The sequence below is a fragment of the Panthera pardus genome, unplaced genomic scaffold (assembly GCF_024362965.1).
Source record: "Panthera pardus isolate Hobbes unplaced genomic scaffold, ASM2436296v1 HiC_scaffold_7, whole genome shotgun sequence".
In the NCBI taxonomy this organism is placed as follows: Eukaryota; Metazoa; Chordata; class Mammalia; order Carnivora; family Felidae; genus Panthera; species Panthera pardus.
This window is the reverse complement of record NW_026527002.1, coordinates 15,640,903-15,667,266: the sequence shown is the minus strand read 5'-3', so window position 1 is coordinate 15,667,266 and position 26,364 is coordinate 15,640,903. Positions and strand designations below refer to the sequence as shown.

The window sequence follows — 26,364 nt, the reverse complement described above, 5'->3', positions numbered from 1 at the left end:
TGGGTCCTCTCATTAGGACACTAGACGGACTAGATTTTGCTCTAACAAATTTTACTGTAACAAAAATTACAATGGCTTAGCAAGACAAACATTTATTTCTGGTTCACGCTACACGTCCTATATGGGTTGTCAGAGTCTCTGCATAGTCACTTGGGGCCCCAGGCGTAGAGACACTCCCCCCATCTTGTAGATGCACCATTGGACAACATGGTTACCTTAGTTGCCACAGCAGGAAAAGGAATCTGGAATATCATTTGTGTGTTTTTCTTCTTGAAGTGACACATGCTGTTATATTCTCCATTGGCCAGAATGAGTCACCTGCACCTACCTAACTGCAAGGTCCCTGAGAAGTGCCTGGAGTGGGGGAAGCACCAGACACCATTGGACACTTGAAATGTCTACTTCTCTTTTTCCACCTGCCCTCTGAATGAATTGAATATGCTAGAATGGGCCATTTTTCTTTATCTCTCTATTCTCTTAATAGTTTCTACTTATCCTAGTATTTCCTGCAACATTTAGTACAGTGCTTTCTGTGTCTTAGATGCTGAATATTCATTGAATTCACCCCAACAGTAGTCAGTGGGTCATATTGGTGCCTCTGATATGCAAAGTAAGACTGACATCATAGACATCACACACACAGTGAATTCCACTGTTGAATGTTAAATGGAGAAGGGTGTGTGGCAAGAGGGGTGGATAGAAGGAGAGGCATTTATTGGTGAGGGTATCTGTTCTGCTTTTTTGTTCAGTAAAAATAAAACATAAATGAAAAAAGAGGAACAAAGAGAAGACAATCAGAGGTGTAGAAAGCCATAATCTAGATATAAAAAGATCAGGATTCAAGTTCTAAGTGTATCACTAGTAACTGGATACCCTTGAGAGAATAGCTTCAAGTCTTAGAGCTTCATGTGGCCTGTGGGCCAACATAAGATATTGATCTAGATGATCACTGAGTTTCCCTGCATCTGTACTTCCCTTGTGATTGTTTATTGATCTTTGTGAGTCTTGGTCAGGACTGTAGACTCTAGGTCTTTTTCTTCTTTTTGCTAGGTTTTCTTATTTATGTAGGGGGATGTATGTGAAATACTAACTTGTATGGAAGTAGAGGAATGGCTGAGTGAGCAGAGTTGACCTGCTTAATGATAGCTTGTAGGTGGTCTGCCTCACTGTCCTTAGAGCTGGCAAGTCACTGGGTACATGGCTTCATGTATGTGGACACATTTGTTATTTTTACATTTAACTGTGGAAGCTTTCAGTGTTCCAGTTGAAGTTTTCAAAATACTAGAACATAGTTCAAGATGCACAGGTGTTTGATTCCCGTTTTCCTATATCCTGACTGAAAAGACATTGAAAAATAATGAATAAAAATAAAGCCATGGGGCAACTGGGTGGCTCAATCAGTTCAGCCTCTGGCTCTTGATTTTGGCTCAGGTCATGATGTCCCATGAGCCCTGTGTCCGGCTCTGCACTGACCATGCAGAGCCTGCTAGGGATTTTCTCCCTCCCTCTCTCTCTGCCCCTGCCTCACTCATGCTCTCTCTCTCTCTCTCTCTCTCTCTCTCGCTTTCTTAAAATAAATAAACCAACCAACCAACAAACAAAACCATGACAGTATTGAAAACCAAGGAAAGGGAACTGGTAGCAGACCAGAACATTTGAGGAAATACTATAAGATGAAAAATGGATGGGGTCAGATTGAGAGACAATATCAAGAAAAATCTGTTTATTGGAGGTAAGAGCTGTAGTCAACAAGAACATCCCAGGGAAGAGTGAAACTCAGAAGTAAGACCAGGAATGGAGTGTGAAGCATGGGGACGTCATCAGGGTACTTCCTGAAAGAACTCATTTCTCAAATGGCTGAGCCTATGGGATTACCCTAAGTTTGTGACATTTACTGAGTATATGGTTAGTACAAGACTAACGTACCATAAATACACTATGTAATCTATGTGAGAATAATCTAGAAGTGAGGAAGGGGGCTTGAGATGGAATTAGAGCAGATTTGAGGCAAATTCAGGACAGCTACACCAGACGCTAGGAAAAAAAAAAAAAAAGGCAGCTCTGCCTAAAAGTGAAATACTCTAAGGTTCTCTTAAAGTCCTCATTTGGGTGCCTGTGCAGACATCTCAGGGAAGCCGTTCTGGGCCATAGTCACCCACTTATGCTTCTGCAACTTGCCTTTCCATTCAGGGAAGGGGCCTGCTGGGAAAACCAACCTACACAGTTGTTGTGGTCTTTCTGAATAGTCTACCTAGATCTTGACACTGTAAATATGAATAGACAACAGAGGATCACTGTACTTTTAATTAAAATTACTGTTGTCAAATAAGGTCATGATGAATAATTACAAAAGTCATGACTGAGGTGTAAGAGAAAACACTCCTGTGTTTCTCCTCTTTTTTATTTTATTTTATTTTATTTTATTTTATTTTATTTTATTTTATTTTATTTTATTTTAATTTTATTTAATCAATTAATTTTATTAATTTAACTTAATTTTAATTTAATTTTATTTATTTAATTTTATTTTATTAATTTTATTTTATTTTGTTTTGTTTTGTTTTGTTTGTAGTCTCTATGCCAAATGTAGGGCTTAACCTCATGACCCAGAAATTAAGAGTACACACTCTACTAACTGAGCTACCAGACAGCCATTTTCTATTCTCAACTATTACACTCACCCTCAGAACTCTCACAACATCTGTGACACCAGATATGTGGGTTTTTCACACAGCAAGCAATTCTGTGATACTAAATGAGTGTCTTACAATTTATTTTGACATTGTCTACCTGGAGATGGCATTAGATCCCACAGGATAAAGGGTCACTCCCATAAGACTGCCACCCTCCTCCTGAGCCCCTCCTTGGGTTTGATCAATTTGCACAGAACTTCAGAAAAACAATTTACTTACTAGATTACAGGTTTATTACAAAAGATGTTCAAGGACACTAACAACCAGATGTTGAGATACATAGAGCAAGGTCTGTCAGGTTCTGATGACAGAAGCTTTTGTCCCTGTGGAGTTTAGTCATCCTTCTAGAATGTGCATTTATTCTTGTTCACTATTACCTCTTTGAGTTCTGTCCTTTTGGGTTTTTATGGAGGCTTCATTACATAGGCATGATTGATGAACTCATTGGCCATTGGTGATTGATTCAACCTCTATCTCTTCTCCCGTCCCCAGAGGTGTTGTAAGGGGATTTGAGGGGATGTGGGGTTGCAAGTTCCAACCATCTAATCTTGTTGTTCTTCTGGCAACCAGACCCATCCAGAGGGGTTTTCCAAAAGTCATCTCATTAACATAATCTTAGGTGTGGTTGAAAGCAGCTTGTTATGAATGATAAATGACACTTTTATCACTCTTAATCACTTAGGAAATTCCAATGATTTTAGGAGCTTTGTGCTGGGAACGGGGCTGGAGACTAAATATATTTTATATTACTGTTTAAAAAAAGAGAGAATAAACCCAAAATGGAGTCACTTGTGCTAAGCCCATGTCACCAAATTGAGACTTAATACCTAAGATAATTGCAGACCATTTCAACTGAACTCAAGAAAAACATAAGTTTGCTGATTAAAAGTGACATTGAATTCTGAGCAGGATAAATGAAAATACATTCATACATACATACATATTCTACCATTGACTCTAAGCTGTAAAATTTGAGAACACAGAAGGTACAGAAAACATTCTGAATGCTTCCAGAGAGGAAGGGAAAAAAAGAAAACCAACCAACCAAAAATCAGAACAACTCCAGTTTCCCTGAAAATGTGTGAGAATCAACGAAACACTGAGGATGTACATTCATTACAGAAATAAATGTTAAAAACCTTGACAATGTGGGGCACCTGGGTGGCTCAGTCGGTTCAGCATCGGACTCTAGATATCAGCTCTGGTTGTGATCCCAGGGTAGTAAGGGGGAGCCCTGTGTTGGGCCCCAAGCAGAGCGTGGAGACTGCTTGGGATTCTCTCTCTTTCTCTCTCTCTGTCTGTCTTTCTCCCTGCCCCTCCCCCGTTCATGTGCACGCTCTCTCACCCTCTCTAAAATAAAATTAAAAAAAAAAAAGAAAAGAGAAAATCACTAAAAAAATATGTTGAAAATGCAAAACTAAGTCTATAAAGGGAGCATACATGGAATGTATTATCAGTATGAAATTCCTTATCTTTCAATCTAATATTGATCAGTTTAGAAATAGAATTCTGCATCTGTTCAGTGAAGAGGAAAGTGATTATCTCTGAGATGTGGAACCTGTGGGGTGGGAGGAAGGGGCACTTTTACTTACTTTTAGAGTTCTGTAAGATTTGATTTTTCTTAAAACCGTCTGCAGATATTAGTGATTAAGAGTCACAGGCACACAGTCTCATTACACAGGGGCTCAGCCATTCTGCTCACAGAGTCCTGTTTTGTGACATTCCCCCACCCACCATTAGACTCTCTCCCAGACCTGCATGGTGAGTTTGGCTGCCACATCCTCCAGGACAAGGAGCTCTGAGTGCCATGAAGGCAGCCGGAAGAGCAGCGAGGAGGGGAAGGAGGGGATCTAACTTGGTTTTGCTACAGCTTATTAGTGTAATTTGACTAGTGTCTTGGCCCTGCCCGCTTCAGTTTTTTTTTTTTTTTCATTTGTAAAATGGGGAAGTTGCATTAAATTAGTGAATTTCAGACTGTGTTTGCAGAGCTCTGGAATTGATGATGAAGTACTTGGCGGGGGCAGCTCCTGAGAATGAAGGGGTTTGGGGAAGGTTCAGATTCCTCACTCCCAATTTCACCAAAGCAGTTGTGCTTTGAGCTGCTTTAAGCCATGATTTCCATATATAAGATGCCATTTAAGTGAAGGACACCTGTTAAAATGATATGAACTCCACAGGACTAGATATTCCCCAGGGCTTTTTTGAGCACTAAGATCCTATGATTCTGGAAAAGATAGTCATGCACAAAAAGAGATATTGAATATTAATGAACAATATTTTTTTTCATTTTCTTTGCGAACAAATTCTACCAGCAAAGAATAAATTGACATTAATATACAATTTTAGACTTAGGAAGAGAACGTAGGGTTAAATACAATGTCAGATTTTGAGCCCAAGTCATTTTGTAAGAACCACTTTTCCTATCTGCAAAGTTTTTGTTTATCAGACTTCCTGATATGCATACTACTGTACTCACTGGCAAATTTATGTTTTTTTCTCCACATTCGAGGAAAAGATATGTAATAGTTTAATTAAATCTCCCCCTACTTACTCTATCACGGCGCTTCTTAACCATACATTTTCCCTTTTCCTACTGTCTGTAAGATGATAGAAATGACAGAAAGGAGAGATACTGCTTGGGCTGTGCAAATGTGTGGCTATAAATTAATCTTAAATTAATCTGGAAAACATTAAATTAAACTAATATTTAATGAAGTTTAACTTTTGGGAAGTAAATTGTGATTTGTGCTAGTATTTCAATGCAGGTGGCTGTCGTGGCGTAGGGCCTGAGCAATTAGATGCCACACTTGCAGCTCAGTGTAGCAGAATGCTGTAGGTTAGGATTTCTGCTGGATAGTTCTCATTTTTGAAGCCACAGAAGAAGCCTTTTTATTTTTTCCCCTGTGACACTTACTAATGTTTTCCCTGCTTTCTTGCAAATTGCTTCTCTACCTAAACTTCATTCTTTCAGTCATTGATTGATCAAGTATTTGCTCAGTGCCTACCCTGTGCTACCTGCTGGGAATACTGTGATGAACACCATGGGCAAAGACCTGCCCTGCAGAGTCTCCAGCCCAATGGAGAGTCAGGCTGGTAAATACTCCCTTGTATTGGGTTCCAGGAAGGCACAAAGATGGGGCTCCTACCTGGGTCTCGGAGGTCAAGTCCAAACCATGAGATGCCCATCTGCCTGCCTTGGAGGGGTCCACGGATGTGCAGCACACTAGTCTTCCATAATTACTTGTTATTTATATTGGTCAAGATCAAAAGGGAGATGTATATTATCTAGTTCTCACTTCAGAAAGAGGGTAGTTGTTATGGTCATGCTGCCAAAGCAGGAGGGACCCTCCCCCCCCCCCCCCCCCCCCAGAAATCTGTTTGGGATGTTGAGACTGATGACACCACATACAATCCATGAGAGTCTGAAATGATTTGTTACTTACATCACTGAGGTGTAGTGGAGAGCAGGGGCCTCCTCTCAAGCAGACTCAAATGGCTGGTGAGTGAGGACAGGGGCCTGGCTTGAGTTTTTATTGTTAGGGTTGAGCCTGGGTGAAGGTTCCTGAGTGCTTGTGGTGGTCTGCATCTCCCACAGGCACCAAAGAAGGGGCTTTGTTATCAGCTTGTTCAAATATGGGCACAAGGGACAGAGGGAGATGGGAGAGGCTTAAAAGCTGTCTGCCAACAAAGATCAACACTGGAGTTCGACTTCTCAGTACAGTGGCCAGTCCACTTCCTCACCTGAAACAAAGCTTTTCTTTCCCTTGAATTCTGAAGCAAATCGCTAATGGGAGAATACTGTGGCCCCCACTTAGGAGCCTCAGGGGATACGGTCCAAGACCCTCCCAGTGGATGCCTGAAACTGTAGAAAGTACACATTGTTCTATGTTTTTTTTTCCTATGCATTCATACTTATAGTAATGTTTAATTTTTAAGTTAGGCAGAGTAAGACATCAAAAGCAATAACTAATAATAAAACAACAATTATAACAATATGATATAATAAAAGTTATTTGAATGTGGTCTCTCTCTTAAAATATTATATGGTGCTGTACTCAACCTTCTTCCTGTGATGATGTGAAAGGATAAAATGCCTGCATGATGAGATGAAGTGAGGTAAATGATCTAGGTAGGCACTGTGACATCATGTGAGGCTGTTGTGACTTTCTGTTATGTCAGGAAGACCATCTGCTTCCAGACTGCGGTTAACCGCAAGAGACTAAAACCTCAGAAAGCAAAACCATGGATAAGGAGGGACTACTGTATAGGCAGAGAAGCGACACATGACAACAGACAATGTCCTTCACCTCAGCATGATTTTCATAACAGATGCACGGATGGATTTCCCTTCTTGTAAAACTGCAGCTCAGGGAAAGCAAGTCTATAAGCGACTTAAATATAATTCACAGAGGTTGAAGGATAAAGTAAGAGGAGGTAAGCTGCTGTGTAACCTTGAGATGATTTTTTGTTTGCCTGTTTATGCAACTTTTAACAGCAGGATTTTTAGTAGGAGCTGGGTAGCAGATAACTTAAAAGTGACTCACTGACAATGCCTGGAGTATTTTGTGTTGTTGACTGAGGGTAAATTCTTACATTATTAATCACAAAGCATTAGTGATGTTTATAATAACATGCTGTGAAGATTGACTAGAACTACTCAGTCTTATTTAAAACAGATTATTGCAAATTAACTCTTTCTTTTTCTTTCTTTCTTTCTTTCTTTCTTTCTTTCTTTCTTTCTTTCTTTCTCTCTTGTAATTGTAGTAGGTAAAGATGTGAGGTATAGAAATTCTAGGTGGCAACAAATTTGTAGATATGGGATAGTTGCAGTTGGCCCTTAAAACAATTTTTCCACCTCCCAGTATATAATGATGAAAATCCAGATTTGGACTGTTTTACTCCAAATATTCCTTAAAAACCTAATTCTGGTCAAGTTTCTTTGGTCTTTTATCAATGCTCTGGACATGAACCTTCTTTGGAAACAAACCTACTGCAGTCCAGGTCCAGCTGGCACACAGCATGCTCTCTGTTCAGGAGAAAATGATGTGTAAATCAGGGAAGAATAAAGAATGGAAATATTTGGGGGAAAACATTGGACGTCTTTGAAAAGGTGGGCATATTCTCTTCCAAATTGTTCAATTAACCCTGAAAAATCAGAGAGATATTTGCATTTTGGAAAATGGAAACAAAACCACAAATTTGCAAGCAACTGATCCCATTGCCAAGGATTCCATTACTCCTAACTTTTGATTAGTGACATGGCATTTAAAGGGGCTTGTTTGGAAGCCTTATTGCTCTCCTTGTATCTTAGTCCATTTGGCTCTAACAAATTACCACAGGTTAGCTTTCTACTGTTTCAGTAGAAATTTAATGCTTACAGTTCTGGAGGCTGGAGAGTCCAAGATCAAGATTCTGGTCAATTCAGGTTCATAGACAGCATCTTCTGGCAGTGTTCTCGAACTCATGAACCAAACCACGAGATCATGACCAGAGCCAAAATCAAGGGTCGGATGCTTAACCGATTGAGCCACCCACGCACCCCCATACTTTCTTCTTTTGAGATGAATAGGATGCTATACTTATGCATCTAAATAAGCCAGACATAAAGTGTATGTCTTTTTTGTGAACTTCACTGCCTTTAGAATGTTGAGATTCAGGAGAGCACAGGCCTAAAAAGATGGAAAATAATCCTCCCAATTTCAGTTTAATGATACGCAGACTTTTTGAGCAGTTACCACATGTTAGACACTGTGCTAAATGTTATAAAATATGCAGAGAAGAACAAGGGCCCTCAAGAGGTTGACAAGCCAGTTAATGTGAGTGTGTGATTAGGTTAATGGCACAGGCTGAAACACCAAATTACAGGAGTACAAAGGAATGCCAAATAAGGGCATCTAGGCTGGTTTAAATAGAAGTGGACAAGAGTGGTGGATATGTAAAGAGTATTAGTAATAGTGGTGGAAGGCAATGTGGGAAAATAGACAAGCCATCTAAGGCCATTTAAATTCATCAGACTCTCCCAAGGCCAGAAGAGGGACATTGGAAGAATTTTAAGGTCAAGGAGAAAGGCATATGACCTAAAGCCACCAGACAATATATTAAATTTGGAGTTTATGAAAGGCTTTGATTAGGATCTGTAATAATTACAGCTGATAAATAAAACTATGATCAACTTTGCCACCCATTCATAATTGTATAATAATGAGGTGGATGATTTTATAGCATTAATACTAATGTACCAACTATACTTGGGATGAGCCGACCTCAACCACGTGGGTATGGGAGAAAGAAAGGCAAGAAGTGAAACGGAGCGGAAAAGCCTTCCTGTATGCTATGTGCCCAGAGAGATATCTGGAAAGTTCTAAGGCAAGACCAAGCACTATTTGCCTATTCATTATGTGCCCACATACAGATGAATCTTCCTTGAAAACTATCACCTGAAATTAATGCTTCTCTAAATACTGTCAGAATAGGTAAATTGTAAGGATCCATCAAATCTGTCCTTCAGCTCTCCACAGATCCACTGTTCTGGGCCAGCAAAGAGAAGCCGAAGGCTCAGTTAATGAGCCAATTATACAGCTATTTTGAGCTTCTCGTAGTAAAGCACATACAAAGTATTCAGGGATATATCTGGGTCTATTGTGGGTTGACTGTGTCCTTCAAAACAATACTTTGAAATTATAACCGTGGTACCTGGAAATGTGATCTTATTTGGAAATAGGTTCTTTCAGCTGAAATGCTGCAGTTAAGATGCAGTTAAGATGAGGTCATACTGGATTAGAATGGGCCCTAAATTCAATGACTGGTGTTCTTATAAGGGCAAAGAGAGTTGGAGACCTCTAGAGACACACAGGAAAGCAGGCCATGTGATTTCAGAGGCAGGGATTAGAATCAGGCATTTATAAGCCAAGGAAAGCCAAGAATTAATTGTCATTACCAGAAGCAGGAAGAGGCAAGAAAGATTCTTCTTACCAGAAGCAGCATGGCCCTGCTAGTACCTTGATTTTGTACATCTAGCTCCCAAAACTGTGAAAGAATAAATTTCTGTTGGTTTTAGCTACTCAGTTTGTGGTAATTTGTTATGGCAGCCCTAGATGGTGAATACGGACGACTCACAGAGTGTAGCATAGAAGCCAATTGACTCCCACATCCTTGGTGCTACATCTTTTTCTACCCATGACCCCTTGGGCAGAACTCTATCACCTGCCAGTTTCTATAAGAAATCCCATCACACTTAGCGCTTCATAATTTTTTGGTATGCTTTGATGAGCTTTTGAGAGGTCATTAGAAAGGGGTCGGTCACATTATGTCCCATAACCACATTCTATCGTGTTGACCTTCTCCCTCTTTTTTCTTCTTCTCACTTTCCTACCCTTTTCATTTCAGGAAAAAAAAAAATACAGAGGTGCCTGGGTGGCACAATCAGTTAAGCATCCAGCTTCGGCTCAGTTCATGATCTCACAGTTCGTGGGTTTGAACCTGCATCAGGCTCTGTGCTGACAGCTCAGAGCCTGGAGCCTGCTTCATATTCTGTGTCTCCCTGCCTCTCTGCCCCTCCCCTGTTCCTTCTCTCTCTCTGTCTCTGTCTGTCTCCCTCTCTCTCAAGAAAAATGAAAAATACATAAATTCTTTTTATTTTACACATAGCAGTTAATGGAATGTCTTTGGTATGTGAGTCTGTTCTTGCTTATCAAAGGATTTCTTTCTAATAAATACAGGCTCATCTCATGAGGAATTCTGGTGAATAACACTTTTCCATACCATTATAACTGCACCCCTTCCTCATTTAAGGTGGAATAAAATGGGCTCAAAGGGGTGAGGTGACTTGCTTGCTGGCCATGGTTCACTCATATGCTGGAGTTCCTCTGTCTTTGCTGACAGCCCATTGGAGCAACCCATTCTTCTTCCATGTTCTTGGAACATGTTCAACTTGAAGAGCTTCTAAGGCCAACTCAAGCCTCATCTTCTTTACTGGCCCTTTCTTGAGATATCTCCAGGCAGGTTTTACCTCCTTAGATTTCCAGGGATCTCACTGTAGCCTTTGACCACACACTGTTACGTGTCTGAATAGCTTCATGTATTGCAATGGTATTTCCCACTCTGGATTGTAGGTAATGTGTGTAGGGAACATGGCTTTTAAGTTGAAAAGGATCTAGCAGGGGATGAGGAAACTGAGTCTACAACTGATTGCTGTGTGACTATAGGGGAATCTTTTATCCTGTCTGTTTCTTGGATTCCTCATATATTCGCAGGTACTTTAATCATTAGAAAGTATTATTTTGCTATGCCTCACCTAGTCCATTACTTGATGGACATGGTTGAGTTGACCTGATTAAATCTAATTAATTTTTAAACATGAGCAGTGCTCTGGAACATTGAAGTGTAGTTTCTACACATGTGTGCATGCATGGGATTTTTAAAAAGTCATGGTTTATATGCTGAAGTATTTTTTTTCTACATTTATTTATTTTTGAGAAACAGAGAGACACAGAGCACAAGTGGGGGAGGGGTAGAGAGAGAGGGAGACACAGAATCCGAAGCAGGCTCCAGGCTCTGAGCTGTCAACACAGAGCCCAGTGCGGGACTCGAACCCACGAACTGAGAGATGATGACCTGAGCCGAAGTCAAACGCTTAGCCGACTGAGCCACCCAGAAGCCCTGAATGCTGAAGTCTTAAGTCCTGGTTGTCTTCTTTATCTTTGTCTTTACATTGTGAACATGCTGAAGGATCAAAACCCTTTATGGAAGAATTTTTTTGATAGAAAAAGTGGCTAAAGTGAAAGCTCAGAAATGGATGACAGGGAAATAAAGCTCTATCATGATCTCAGAACATAGGTACAAAGAAGAGAGACTGCAGGAGAGGAAAAAGGGGCTGTCCTGACAACAGACTCCTGGCGTGTACTCGACTGGATCCTGTGCTCTTAAACCAGAGCCAACCTGTCGTCATTCTCGTCAAGAACATTGCGCAAACACTGCGCTTACAATACAGAGTGGTCATTCAGTGCACACAGTAAGGGGTGACTCATCTGTACAGATTCAAGAACAATTATGAAACTGACCAAAAGCTGGTATTTTTATTGTCACCATTTGCCAGCAATTCTAAATGTCAGTGACAAAATACTCTCTGAAAAGAAACTTATGATCTGAGTTCTAACAATTGTTGAGATTACTGTTGAATTTAAGTAATAATTAAATTAATATATTGCTATTACTTATCCTTTAATAAGCAGTATTCTACACGAAACTTAATTTAAAGAATTCTGGGGCACCTGGGTGGCTCAGTCCGTTAAGCATCTGACTTTGGCTCAGGCAGGTCATGATCTCGGGGTTTATGAGTTCGAGCCCCGCGTCGGGCTCTGTGCTGACAGCTTGGAGCCTGAAGCCTGCTTCAGATTCTGTGTCTTCTCCTCTCTCTGCTCCTCCCATGCTCATGCTCTGTCTCTGTCTTTCAATAATAAAGAAACATTAAAAAAATTTTTTTAAAGAATTTTTGCTTATGTAGTTTACTGCAAAACATGTGGAGTCATCTATATACGTGTTCATCTCAGGCAAATGTTCCTTTGGTTCAGAGTTGTCCCAGCTTGCTGTGGGTATAGAAGGTATGTGGGTCCCCACGGTTTGACATATTCCTGAGTTTAAACAGTAGATTAGAAATAAATAATAGTGAAGTGATTGTCAAGATATAGAAAAAAACTTGGCTTCTTCAATTCTATCATCTAAAAACAATTTGGTGTTTTTATTGGTATTTACAATTTAAAACAGTAAAACTGAGTGCAAATGGCAGGCATAGGTTTTTGTTGATAAAGACAAATTTAGCTTGCATGAAATATTTAACTGAATCCGAATATGCATTTTAAATTAAAATATTTTAAAATTAATTACTTTAAAGTTATTTTAAAAATCAAGAAAATAAAAAGTTATATAAGTGGCACTGTTTAATAATTCTTAAATTGTACCTTTTACAGACATTATATTATTTATTTATTTTTTTAGTTTATTATTATTTTTTCTTGTAATCTCTACACCCAACGTGGAACTCAAACTCACAACCCTATGGTCAAGAGTCACATGCTCTTATGCCTGAGCCAGCCAGGCATCCCAGATATTTTAATTTCGTTAAAATTTATAAATTACCTACTGAACAGTGATTTTCATAAAATATTATTATATGAAACTGTAGCCAATGGATCAAAGTTAAAACTGTTAGGAATATTTAAAAACCATTGAGGGGCACCTGGGTGTCTCAGTCGGTTAAGCATCTGACTTCTGCTCAGGTCATGATCTCATGGTTCATGAGTTCAAGCCCCGTGTCGGGCTCTGTGCTGACAGCTCGGAGCCTGGAGCCTGCTTCAGATTCTGTGTCTCCCTCTCTCTCTGCCCCTCTGCCACTCACGCTCTGTCTCTCAAAAATAAATAAACATTAAAATTTTTTTTAAAACCATTGAATAAATAGTTGTGCTTTTTTCCTTTTTTTGTACTATATTTATTTTAATTAAAATTAAAAAATTTTTTTCCTGGCAAAATTACGTTTATGTAGTACATTAAAATTTGTTTCAGTGTCTTCAGTTCTTTTCTGGCTGTTATCTTTATTTGTTTCATGTTACAGTTACTATGAAAATATTTTGGGGGTAGGGTTTACAAAATGGCCCACTCTAGATGTCCAGTCACTCGTGGTGTGCCACGAGATGGTGAAACTGATCTCAAGGGCCAAGTTCACAGGCAAGTGGGGCAAGCTCTAAGTTCAGGAATCTACTCTGCCACCACCTAGCAGTGTATTTGCTGCTGAACTTGCTTGATTTTCTTTCTTGTAATAAAAGAAGGTTTGAGGACATGATTTCCAAGTTGCTTTCTGTCTCTGAAATTTTGTGATTCAGATTGATTATTGTACCCATTACATGTACATGAACACCTACAGTGTGGGGTGCTTTCCAACTCAATATTCATTTTACAAAATTTCTGCCATTGCTTTTTGGATTCACCTACTGTTTAGACAGCTGTAAAAGTGAGCCATATCAGTTGTTTCTTGGTCTTGGTATTCCATTCTAAATCTAATGTCATTTTCAGCATCAAAGTTATCTGCAAATGTCATCGTTTACTCAGACTTTTTTGGTCGATCTTTGAGTCTGGTGCCTTAGACCACTCAGCCATCCGGACACTGCTTGTAAATCTTTGCATGTATCAATTTGTCTACATTTTACCTGCCATGAGCTGCGTCTGAGCTACATTTCTGTTTCTGATAATTCTTATCAATACGGTTTCTTCAAAGTCTCCTTGGCCCACCTCTTAAGCTGATAGGCCAGTTTTAGGCAGACTTTTGCAAGGCTTGTGGAGCTGCAGCCGGATGGTGCTTTGGTTGGCTGTACTGGACGTTGCTGATGCTTCGTGGGGGACAGCCAAGGAAAGCGCTCATGGCTCACACGTGTGTAACCTGGGAATGCAAGGAGTTAATTTCTGTGGGGTCATCTTTGCAACAGGGAGCAGGAGCAAGTGAGTAAGTGCTTCCTCCTTTCCTCCCCTTGAAGGCAGTTCTGAAGTGCCTTTCACAGACCTCTCAGAAGGCTCCAGAGGATCAAGCAGAGTTGCTCGAAGCAAAGGCTGATGCATCCTGTGTTGGCTTTCTCTCCTCTGTCTCACCCCTCTGGATTTTCACAAGCCTTTGTCCCAGTCTCTGCCTGTGGTGGGAATTGAGGCCAATGCACCCTCAGGTGCAGTCTTGAGAGGAGGACCTAAGAAGGAGTCTAGTTGTGAGGGGGCAAGTTAGAGAGATACAGCTTGAGTGCTGTGAAGACCCAAGATTTGTTCCACATTTCAGTGGACTGGTCCCTGCATTTGAGCTCTCTTAGATGCCTCACCACCTTTGACAAATAGAGTGAAAAGAGGGACTCGCCCCTTTCCTTCCTTTTGCAAAAACTAAATTAAAGATGACAGGAATGTCCTCTCTACATGAAGACTCCCATTAGGGATGTCTGTAGGTCAAGTGTTATAGTATTTATCATTACTCCATTTAGAGTCCACTTTCCCAAGTGACCATAAACTGGTGCTTACAAAAGAAAGCTGCTCTTGCCTTTTACCTGCAGGTATGGATGCTGGAGAGGCTTCAGGGTGTCCAGCCTGGCTGAACTTGCTTAGGTGCACCTAGCTTGCTCCTGTAGCTAACTCACGCCCTGTCTTTCTTTGAAATGCTCTATGTGGCATGTTGGAGCAAATGACTTTCTGAAGCCGAGCCTAAAAGTTTTCCAAGCTGCTTTGTTGTTTTCCTGACAGACGAAAGAACTTACTGGGGCTATAATGAAAGGCAGACTGTGATCGCTGTCATGTCAAGAACGCTGCAGTCGGGAAAGTCGACATGATTTCATGGCTAATGATTCACTCGCTAATATCAGTGTGGGCTGCAGTGAGGATAACCAAGTTGAGCTGTCTTAGATCAAATGATTCAATTAGGCCAGCTGTCCCTATTTGTCATGGCTCAACTCGCTTTCAAATTACCTTTCCAAAGTGCATACGTGCCTTAGCATAGAAGTTAACAGCTCAACTGTTTTACAAAAAAGGGATACTTAGGCATGATTAGAAAAAGTCACTTTTTTTTTTTTTTAAAAATCCACACAGACTTCTTCCCCTTCCCATACCCGTTTCCCATAGGAGATACAGTATGTATTTGCTTAGCTAACCCTGAAGCTATTGTCAGTGTGGTTTTGCTACTGAAACCTTCTGGGCATCTCATGGCAAGAAATTGTTAATTTTAAAAAGGAATGTCTAAGTTGCTGGAGGAAATAGTGCCAAGGTTAAGATGCCTTTTCCCACCAGCTTCCAATCCTTCCATTGGCAATCAAGCAAATTTAGGGTCAGAGAAGAGTTTATGTTACATATCTGGATTTTTTCCAGAGCTGATGGAGAAACACAGGGATGAGAAGTAAATTGGCTTCAGGTCAGCAGGGGAATATTACAAAAATATGATGTAACTAACCGTTATTTAGAAGGTAAGAGAGGTCCTGAATTTTAGTCTTTGCTTGTGAGATATGTGAACACTCCCACTGTCCTGGGGGAGAAACAGCCCGAATGAAAGAATGAGTCAGGGAACATTTGTCTTCTGCCTCCTGTGTGAGGGGGGCTGCACAGACACAGTGGGAAAATAGAGCAAAAATCAGGAGCTTAATTTCTACCCCACGGGGGCTTGCAACTAATGACTCTGAAATCTTGTAGTGTTTTGGGGATCATGGCTATTGGAAAGATAAAGACAAATTGAAGTAAGTTTAGAGTGGAATAACAGATATAGCCAAAGAAACAGGGAGCTTAATCTAAAAGGGAAAAATATATTGGGCCATCTGGGTGGCTCAGTCAGTTAAGCATCCAACTCTTGATTTCAGCTCAGGTTATGATCTCAGGGTCATGAGACTGAGCCCCACATCAGACTGAGCATGGAGCCTGCTTAAGATTCTTTCTCCCTGTCTCTCTCTGGCTCTCCCCTGCTCTCTTTCTCAAAAATAAATAAATAAATAAACAAATAAACAAACAAATAAATAAACAAAAGGGAAAAATATTAAAAAGTTAAAAAAAAATCTTTCCTTCCAATGTAATAGCAAAGGGTGGAATCTTAAGTGCTTAAAAACCTATCATGAAAAGGGTCAAACTGCTGTGTAAAGGGGTGACCTAGAAAAAATGAGATAAATGCCATAAGACTCTTGAAATTTCTCTGTCTTGAAATGTTCTCAAAAGGGCAGTGAGGAATATAACTGTGAGGACATTCCTGGTAGGTTTGTTTTAATGGATTCACCATTCCTTCTTCTTTCCATTACATTTGAAATCAGATTTATCTTATACACAACTCAGGACACCAATAGAAAGAATGTAGTCCCCTACTGTGAGGCCATTGTAAACTGTTGCCCCAGGCTCTTGCTTTCCATTTATTCTTGTTTCAAGGACCATTTCAGCTATGCTTCAACCCTTGATGATTTCCACAATCTCTGAGAAAAAAGAAAACATATGTTCAAGGTTTTGTTTTTGCTTGCTTGCTTTCTTTCTTTCTTTCTCTCTTCCTTTCTCATCTGTAGGTAACATGCATTCCTAGGCAAAGAAGAAAAAAAAGGGTAGGATTCTTTTGGTTTACCATGGTGTTTCAGGTATTGGTTATGTTGACTTGTTGATTGCTTTTAATGTCGTTACCCCTCGAAATAAGGAATATCATGTGCCGGCAGCTTCAAAACTCAAGCACAGCTTGGAGACCTTACCAATTTATTGGAAGTTCATCTAGAGTCCAGCCTGGTTCTGGTGTCCAGAGTTGTTGTTGTTGTTGTTGTTGTTTTCTCTTTATCAGTGCCAGGAGTTGTGGTTCTCCCCTAGAGCTCACCATTTTGTAGGCTTACTTCTCTGTGCCTGCTCCTTTTGTTTTTGCCTCACTAGGATCTTGCTCTGTTTCTCCCGATGTCTTGAGCTCAGACTGCCCCAAAGAGCCTGAATTAGTCCAGCCCATTGTCTCCACTGGCAGAGCTGTCACAATAAATACATTTAGGAGATGGAGCCAGGAGCTCAGTGGCCCTGGTCTTGTCAGCTTTTGTCAGGGGCAGGGTCATGTGGCACCAGCAGGGCTAGTTATGGAGCAGGAACTCCTGGGAGAAAGGCTCTGGCGGAGTGTTACAAGTTGAATTGTGTCCATCTCCAAGTTCATATGTTGAGACCCTAACTCCCAGTATCTCAGAACATGACTGTTTTCAGAGATAGGACCTTGAAAAGGTAATTAAATTAAAATGCGGTCATTGTGGAGCACCTGGATGGCTGACTTTGGCTCAGTCTTGAGCCAAATTAAGTGTCTAAATTAAGTGTCTGACTTTGGCTCAGTCATGATCCTGTGGTTTGTGGGTTTGAGCCCCACCTCGGGCTCTGTGCTGATAGTTTAGAGCCTGGAGCCTGCTTTGGATTCTGTGTCTCCTTCTCTCTGCCCCTCCCCACCGCTCACGCTCTCTCACTCAAAAAAAAATAAACATTAATTTTTTTTTAAACTTTAATAATAAAAATGTGAGGTCATTGCATTGGGCCCTAACCCAGTATGTTAGGTGTCTTTATAATAAGAAGAGGAAATTTGGTCATAGGCAGGCACAGAGGAAAGACCATGTGAAGACCTAGGGAGAAGAGGCTGTCTACAAGCCTTGGAGAGCGGGCCCAGAAGGGACCAACTCCACTGACACCTTAATTTCAAACATTTGGTGTCCACAATTTTGAGAAGATAAAGTTCTGGGCATTTTTTTTTTTTTAATTTTTTTTTTTCAACGTTTTTTATTTATTTTTTTTGGGACAGAGAGAGACAGAGCATGAACGGGGGAGGGGCAGAGAGAGAGGGAGACACAGAATCGGAAACAGGCTCCAGGCTCCGAGCCATCAGCCCAGAGCCTGACGCGGGGCTCGAACTCACGGACCGCGAGATCGTGACCTGGCTGAAGTCGGACGCTTAACCGACTGCGCCACCCAGGCGCCCCTAAAGTTCTGGGCATTTAAGCTACCTGGTCTGTGGTGCTTTTTATGGTAGCCATAGTGAACTAATACAGGCTGGCCAGCAGTTTGAGGTGGGATGATGTTGTGAAAAGAGCTTGAAATGAAAAGTTTGGTGATAGGCCTTATTGTTATTCTACCGGGGGATTGCAGGCAAGTCTCTGTGTGTTGAGTCCTCAGTTTCCCCATCTGTTAAATAAGGAGGTTGGGATTAGGTGAGCCAATGCTGTAACATGCAGGCCTCCTAAGTGACCCCATCTGAGGTCTCCTCTGTCCTGCTTCTACAGCTCATTCAGAGGTGGGCATGCAGGGGCTCTGTGGAGCACAGGCCTTTGGGGTAGTCATTCATTGCTAACCTGCCATCCTGTCATGGCCCACAGTTTCCTTTCCACAGCAACTTTCGTACTTTTGCCTATGTTTCCCTAAAACTAGGGGAATACCTGCCTGGAGACATAATTAGCCTAATTCCCCCACTGGTAGGAGGGTGGCTGCAGGCAGGCGATGCTGTGCCGCTGTGACTCACCAAATTCTAAAATAACATTCGGCCGTGGGCTCCAGCATCGCAAACAGGACACAACCGGATGACCTCCGCTCTTCTTCCTTCTCCTTTGTCCTCCTTTCCCATCCTCACATAGCCTGGAGGTTCTGCTTCCAGGGGCCAGCCTTGTGCCTCCTGACCTGACAACAGCTAAGAGCCTGCTTTGCATGGTGAAGGAGGGCTACCTGACCTCATTGCTGGGTACAGGATACATTGAGAAGCTACTCACTTCCAAGGGGCCTCATGATGTTTTTTTGTGATCTCATGACTAGGGCAGGTAAAATGCCAAGGAGGAAAAAATGTTTACTTAGGGGCTTGAAGCTGAAAGACAGAGATTTTTATCCTTATCCTGGCCTTTTCCCTATAGTTCCCTGAAACTCTGAGGTCCCAGCTTTGAGGTCTGGACCCCATCCCTTACACTTGTAGGCACTGGATTGTCACTGTTGCTGCTACTTTTTGGAGAGAGGCAGAAAGGAAGTTTCTTTACTCTCCTAAATGAGGGTGTTAGGAGTCAAATTGTACCCCGCCCCCCATTCATATATGGGTGTTCTCACCTCCAGTACCTCAGATTGTGACCTTATTTGGAAATAGGGGCATTGCATATGTGATTACTTAAAATGAAGTCATAGTGGAGTAGGGTGGGCCCCTGATCCACTATGACTGGTGTCTTTATAAAAAGAATGTCAAGCCAAGAGAAAGAGACACGTACAGAGGGAAAGTCATGTGGAGACAAAGGAGAACATCTATAAGGAATGCCAAGGATTGTTGGCAAACACCAGAAGTGAGTGCAGAGGCATGGAACAGATTCTCCCTCACAGCCCTCAGAAGGGACCATGCCTGCCACGATCTCAATTTTGGGTTTCTAGCCTTCAGAACTGTGAGATAAGACATTTCTATTGTTTAAGCCACCAAATGTGTGATACTTTATCATAGACACCCTAGCAAACTAATGTGGGAGGGGGGAGGTCTTTGGAACGTATACTCTCCCCAGAACTTGTGATAGTCTAGTTTTACATCTCTGTGCTACAGTCTTTATGTCCCAGCCCTAAGAATAGCTTTCTTGAGGAGAGAACACAGTGTGCCATTAAGTTAATTGGCAGTAAAATCGACTGGGCCATTAAGACATGGCCCAGTCCCTGCTCCATAGCTGTCCTACCCTGAGTCATGTCATGTGTGTCATGCTCCTCTTATGGTTCCTGCTACTCTCCAGAGACCTGGAGTGTCCTATGTGTTTCGCACTGAGAACACGTGGTACTGGTACAAGTCAAGTCCTATTGTTCCATTTCTTGACTTTCAGAGTTCAGCAGAGATCTCCATTCCTCCAGAAAGCCTTTCCTGACTCCCTGTCCCCATGGGCCTGGGCTAAGGGCTCCTCCCTCCTATGTGTTCTTACAGAAACTTAAGCTTTTCCCCTCACAACACGTAGCCTGCCCCTTAATGGCTTGCTTATCTACCTCTCCTCCTAGATTTTGAGTCCAGGGGCTGTGTTCTGGTTGTTTTTGTGTCTCCAGAAGCTGAATAGAGTATCTGACAGCTAGCCCATTCTTAATTAGTATTTGGTAAATGAATGAAGAAATGAATAGATAGGTTATGTTCAGTTCTGAACCCAAAAACTGCACCAATGCTGGGTGAGGATGCAGCTCATTAAGTAAGGCTGCTTTCTGGTGCCTGAAGAACTCAAAACAGCTTTGATTCAAAATGTTGGCAAAATAGACTGCCTCCACTATTTTGACTTTTTCAGAAATGAATTGATGAGGTAATACATTTTGAAGCAATGCCACAGAAATATACCATGTTGTGCTTTTGAAACTGAAGTATGACAGTGAGGTTGTGTTTCTGGCTTATGTGTTTGTCATAGTGAAAGGGGATTTATTTACTGGCCTCCACCTATAACTGCACACTCTAGAAGTGGCCTTCCTCTTTGGAGTTTGGTTTCCCTTCCTCCATAGGTGGAGGAAGAGAGTTGGCACATGGAAATGTGTAATCTGCTATAAGGAAACAGCCAGCCAGGCCATCCTTGGCTATTGTAACACTCCTCCAGTATTTATGAATATTTGCTAAAATGATCTAAGCACTTGATTGTAAAGCTCAAATGTAGAGTCTCTGGGGTTCTAGAGTACCTAAGCTACAACCCACACTTGTGGAGATGCCCTATTGAAAAAAATGACCTGAATTTTCTGGGTGCAAGCATCTAATTTATGCAGCTCTGCAAAGCTAATTTCAGTCACACAGTGAACATGTGGCACGATGTATTCCAGGCTAGGGCTGGCTTTGCTTATGTAGTCTTGCATTGTTAAATGTATTTGTTTCTTACCCCTGCGTATTTAATTGCATATATAAATATAACTACGCTTTAAAAATCTCGCCTAAGGCAGGGAGGGCAATTTGTGGAATTAATGCCCCCATTTCGGCCTCCTACATCTATGGAGGCTTCACTAATTGGTAATAGCATCCTGTCTGCCACCATGTTGGAGGGCTACTTCAGAGTCCTCTCCAGAGCCCCTCATGCGGCCACTGTCAAAAGCAAGAGATCAAAGCTCAGCTATGTAGTATTATTATACCTCATTAAACCAAATAAGTAAAATAAAACAAATCAAATCCAGTAAAAACTAAATAAAAGAAGGTAAATAAATGAAATAATTTTTTAAATCTTTATTTATTTTTGAGAGAGAGAGAGACAGAGCGTGAGCAGGGGAGGGGCAGAGAGAGAAGGAGACACAGAATCCGAAGCAGGCTCCAGGCTCTGAGCCATCAGCCCAGAGCCCGACGTGGGGCTCGAACCCACAAACTGCGAGATCATGACCTGAGCCGAAGTCGGACGCTTAACTGACTGAGCCACCCAGGCAGGCGCCCCTATAAATGAAATAGTTTTATTTGCAACTTACCATTTAAAACAGGTTACCAGACTTTTTCTGTAAAGGACTGGATAGTAAATATTTTTGGCTTTATAGGCCAGATATGGTCTTTCTGTTGTATGGTTTTATTTGATTATGTTTACTTTTTTGTTTTGTTCTTCTGGATTTTTAAAAACAATTATTTAAAACTATAAAAACCATTCTTAGCTCCTGAGCCACACGAAAATGAACTGCAGGCTGTCTTTGGTTCATTGGCCATAGTTTGCTGACCTCTGATGTAAAACACTGTGTTTTACAGTATGTAAAGATGATCGTAGTGTTTACCATTGAAATCTTTTGTAAATGTAACTCCAAGAAGGACCTAGGGCACCTATTTCATGTGCAGGATTATATAAAGTTATGAAATCCCAACATGCATAATTCATGTTACGTTGGATACTGAAAATACAATGCTTGTGTAAATAGGGCATGAATCATATGTTCTTATTGAGTTATATAGTTTGCAGCATAGGAAGGGCATAATAATCCCCAAATCTGTCTGCTTAGATGTAACTTACAATCTTGCTTCCCACCCCCCCCCACCCCCCCGGCCGAATCTGTTGAATAGGTAGAATTTGGAAGTCCAGGCAGGGGTTTGAGTGTAGACATCTGTGAATATCTGATTGGCATCAAAACTTATCTCACAGTGGGTGGAAGTGTAACTTGTGGAGACTAACGACCTAGAAAAACCCGTCTGCCCTGGATATGAGATCTGAGTGTGATATGAGGCTTCAGGAAGTTGCATTTGCCTAGGACCCATGTAAATGGCTGCATCCTTCACGCATTCACCTGTTTGTATCTCCTATTCAAAAGGAAACTCCAGAGACTCACTGCACATGGCTGTGGTGTCTGTCTCTCATGTGATATCACTTCCCTTTATTTTCTAAAGGGACCTTTGGTCCTCCTCTTTTCAATTTGTAGAAACTGGTGATTCCAAATTCAGTGCTGCATTGCTGTGCATTTCTTTTTTTATTTTTCACCCCTAAAGTCAAGCAACTCTCATGGATACATATGACCAAGATGAGGACCAAGAGGTGAATAGAAATATATTGGTGAAAAAAAGTGCAAACAGAATTGTGTTGATCTGGGTGATTCTAGAAACAAGAATAAACCCAGAACTCTCTTTCTGGAGCATAATACTGTCAAAGTAGGGCCATTACTTAGAATAATCTTCAGGAATGCAAAATTGGCAACTTGCCCCACGTTGTCAACTTGCGAATTGTACAAACATGTTGGATTATTATTGTCTGTCTTCACTGAACATATGCCTTGTTAGGTGTGGATAGTCTAAGAAGGTATGGGAAACCTGTCTGGGCTTGTGTTTGCTGTATTAGGGCCTCACAGAACAAATCCACTGAATTTCAAATAGATCCAAGTTATCCTTCCATTTCTGTTGCATTCCTTTTTTGTTTCCTGCCACTTTGTAGGAATATAAAGTATATATACACACATGTATATTATAGATGGATATAGATTGATATGGATATCAATATGCATGTAGACAGATATCCAGATATATAAAATCCAGGTTTATGATGCAACATGAAACATTTATGCCTGCCTTCCCTGTCTGACAGCATAGCTAGGTAGAAGGTATTAATTATGGTACAAGTGTATGATTTCATTGTTGTCATAATCTCTTGGCATGTAGTAAGTCCTCAATCATTATTATAGACTCCATGGGTAGGGTTCGAGTCATGGCTCCACTCTTTAGCAACTGTGTGTTCTAAATTTTTTTGAGGCTTAAATTTTTTTTATCTGTAAAATACAGCAAATAGTAATAGCTAATTTATAAGGTGGTTGTTCTGATTCAATGAGACACTATATTTGATAAAAGTTCCTTATACAATGTAGAGAGTTATATAAATGTTAATTAATTTAATTTAAACATATATTGGCAATATTTCTCCCCTCTGGCTTCTTGCCCAGCAACTGTTCCAGGCCCCAGAGATCTGTGCTGGCTGTTTCCATAAGACATCGGTGCAGATGAAGCATGTGGTGGCGGCTGAGTTCTCCACTTCCATCTGGATGTTTTTGGCATTGCACAGACATTGTTTCAGAATGCTGAAGTCACAATACAGCCTAGTATTAAAAAAAAATCCCCACACGGTATCAATTGTGTGTAGTCAAGTGCTCAGTGTGTAGGTTCTTGGCCTCTGGGAACTTACCTTCTCAGGCCTCCTGACCCACAGGTAATTACCATGACAGGTAATGCTGTTGGGAGGCTTTGGTTTGATCTTCAGGAACACACATCTTTTTCCTTCCACGAGATGAGTATCCTTAAACATCCTGACAGGGAGTCATTTTGGAAAAATCTATATATCAAATAACTATGCCTCAGAAGTTAAAAGAAAACCATAGAATGTTTTATAATCAAGAAATTACTATTTAGATGTGATAAGTACTTAATGATGATGGGGCAAGTGATAATGTTGGAGGAAGAGGTTTGGGTCCTTAAAACTAGGCCACTTATGACTGCCAACATTATATGACCAGAAGAGGGTGGTGAGAAGAGCTCAGGGTCAGGCGTCTGACTCAATACAGCTCTTGTTCTGCAGAGAAATAAACCCATCGGCCAAGAAACAGTCAAATGCAGGGATTCAGCACTAGTTCAGGGTCTTGCCATGGCCAGGAGTATTTCTTGTCTTGCTTTCAAATAGGAGGTGAGAGCTTGACTGCCAGGAACATAAGCCCCAAGTCAGGAACATAAGAACTTAGAGTCAAATGGTCCTGGCTCTCCATCCAACTTTCCCACCTTCCAATGCTCAGTTTGTCTGTTTCCTTTCATTGCACCAAAAGAATCCATTCTCTTCCTGTGACCATAGCTAGCAAGCCTTGTGCAGACCTTTTTTTTGGGAGCTGGGAGACCTGGGTTTTTGCTCTGCATTAGTACCAGCTAGTCAGTGGTGTGGTCCTGGGCACCTGGGCATTGGTTTCCTCTTCTGAGTTAAGAAAGGATTGAGCCAGATGCCTCTTGGTGTTTCTTCTCGATTATATTTCTCTATCACGAGTATGTTGGAGAAGGTAGGATGGCTGTGCCTAATTTATATTCTCAATTTTACTGCTCAAAAAAGTCTATAATGCAGGCAAACAAGTTTTTTATTTGCTGTTAATTAGCATCCCTCCCCTTTGCTCCCACATGTAGAAGTAAAGCTGGTACTTTTTGTACCAGCTTTTTGTTTTGGTTTTGTTTTCCTTTACCTGCAAGTGTCACTGAGAATGGAATCTCATGATCACTACAGATACAGGGGGCAAGGCTATTAAACATAGTCAGTTCTTGTTTTTCATGGTAGTTAGGTTCTAAGCAGCCATGAATGCTGAGTTACTGAATAGTGAACCATTACTCTTAGGGGAAATAGAGGGTTAGGTTCCCTCAAGCCTCTGGTTACAACTTTTCATCAGTCAGTCATTTGCAACTTTGTTTATGTGTGTTTCTGTTCAAAGACATATATATTTATTACATGTTGTTGATTCATTGACAATGAACTCAGGACCCATGTCTACTGGAAGCCGATCCAACAGAAGCATTGTCTCTGTGAGGTACATCCAACCTTTCTGTTCTTAGAAGCACTAGACACATGCTGCAACACTACATTTGTAGGCAATGGAATTTTAATTTCAATTTTAAACAGTGGAATTCCCACTAAAAAGCACAAAATGTGAAAAAAGTGGCACTCCATACACCATGAAAGGGACACTTGTTTGTAGCTGAGAGCTGAAATAAGAAGGCAGAGCATCACCTTGTTCAACGTCAGTGGGAAGTGTGCAAGTTGGGCAACTCAGATTCTGCTCCATGCCGCTTATGTCTTTGAATGGTTGTCCGAGAGCCACGGTATTGATTTTGTGGTTACACACAAATTTCAGTGAACAGGTAAATTTTCAAATACAGAACCTGCAAAAAAAATGAGGATCAACCCTATGCTATATGAGATCACAATGGGTTTCAGTTTGAGGGAACACGATTCTCTGCTTCGTTTGAAGCCCATGTAGATTACTATTTGTTACGGTGATGCCTAGTCTCTAAACAAATCTCTAAACAAAGAAGATAGAAATTAAAGTGGCTGAAAGAAACTAGAGGCTTATTTTTCTCTCTTATGGGACCATATAAATGCCCCAAAGTGGGCTCTCCTGGGTGGAGTAAATGGCTTGCCCTCATCAGGTTGCAGGTGGCACATCTGTGTTTCAGCTCAGGGAAGATAAAGAAAATAAATGCAGGGCAAAGATCCCTTCTTAAGAAAGTGATACAGGTGTTGCACACATCACTTCTGCTCAGATTCTAATTTACCAATGCAGGCTGGAAAATGCACTTCTCATGGGGAAATCACAGGTCCAGGCAGAAGTGTCAAATAGATTTTAGTGGTCCTACTCTATAGGAATAACACTGTATTGCATTAACTACACTCAATGATATCATTCACTTTATTTTATTTTTTATTTTTTAATGTTTGTTTATTTTTGAGAGAGAGCAAGAGAGTGCAAGCAGGGGAGGGGCAGAGAGCGAGAGAGGGAGACACAGAATTAGAAGCAAGCTCCAGGCTCCAAGCTGTCAGCACAAAGCCTGACATGGGGCTCAAACCCATGAACTGTGAGATCATGACCTGAGCTGAAGTCAGACGCTTAACCAACTGAGCCACCCAGGTGTCCCGATATCCTTCATTTTAAAGCCACGAGGCATCAATTGCAGTACAAGAGTGAAGCTGATATGAAACAAAAACAGACACTCAGATCAATGCAACAGAATAGAGAACCCAGAAATGGA

The 26,364-nt window shown here is 41.1% G+C and overlaps 2 long non-coding RNA genes across 3 annotated transcripts in view; one reads left to right on the top strand and one right to left on the bottom strand.

Annotated features, from left to right (window-relative positions):
- LOC109250235 (uncharacterized) overlaps positions 1 to 6,018 on the bottom strand; it is a 37,647-nt gene extending 31,629 nt beyond the window's left edge. Inside the window, exon 1 of the long non-coding RNA XR_002072930.2 lies at positions 5,840 to 6,018. This is a non-coding gene — a long non-coding RNA (uncharacterized LOC109250235). The remainder of the gene's footprint in view (positions 1 to 5,839) is intronic.
- An 848-nt stretch (positions 6,019 to 6,866) lies between these two features.
- Positions 6,867 to 26,364, top strand: part of LOC128775327 (uncharacterized) — a 45,535-nt gene continuing 26,037 nt past the window's right edge. Inside the window, exon 1 of one of the 2 annotated variants that reach the window (XR_008419990.1) lies at positions 6,867 to 7,127. This is a non-coding gene — a long non-coding RNA (uncharacterized LOC128775327). Of the gene's footprint in view, positions 7,128 to 19,326; positions 19,493 to 26,364 lie in introns of those variants that run through there. The other variant, XR_008419991.1, reaches the window with a different exon arrangement.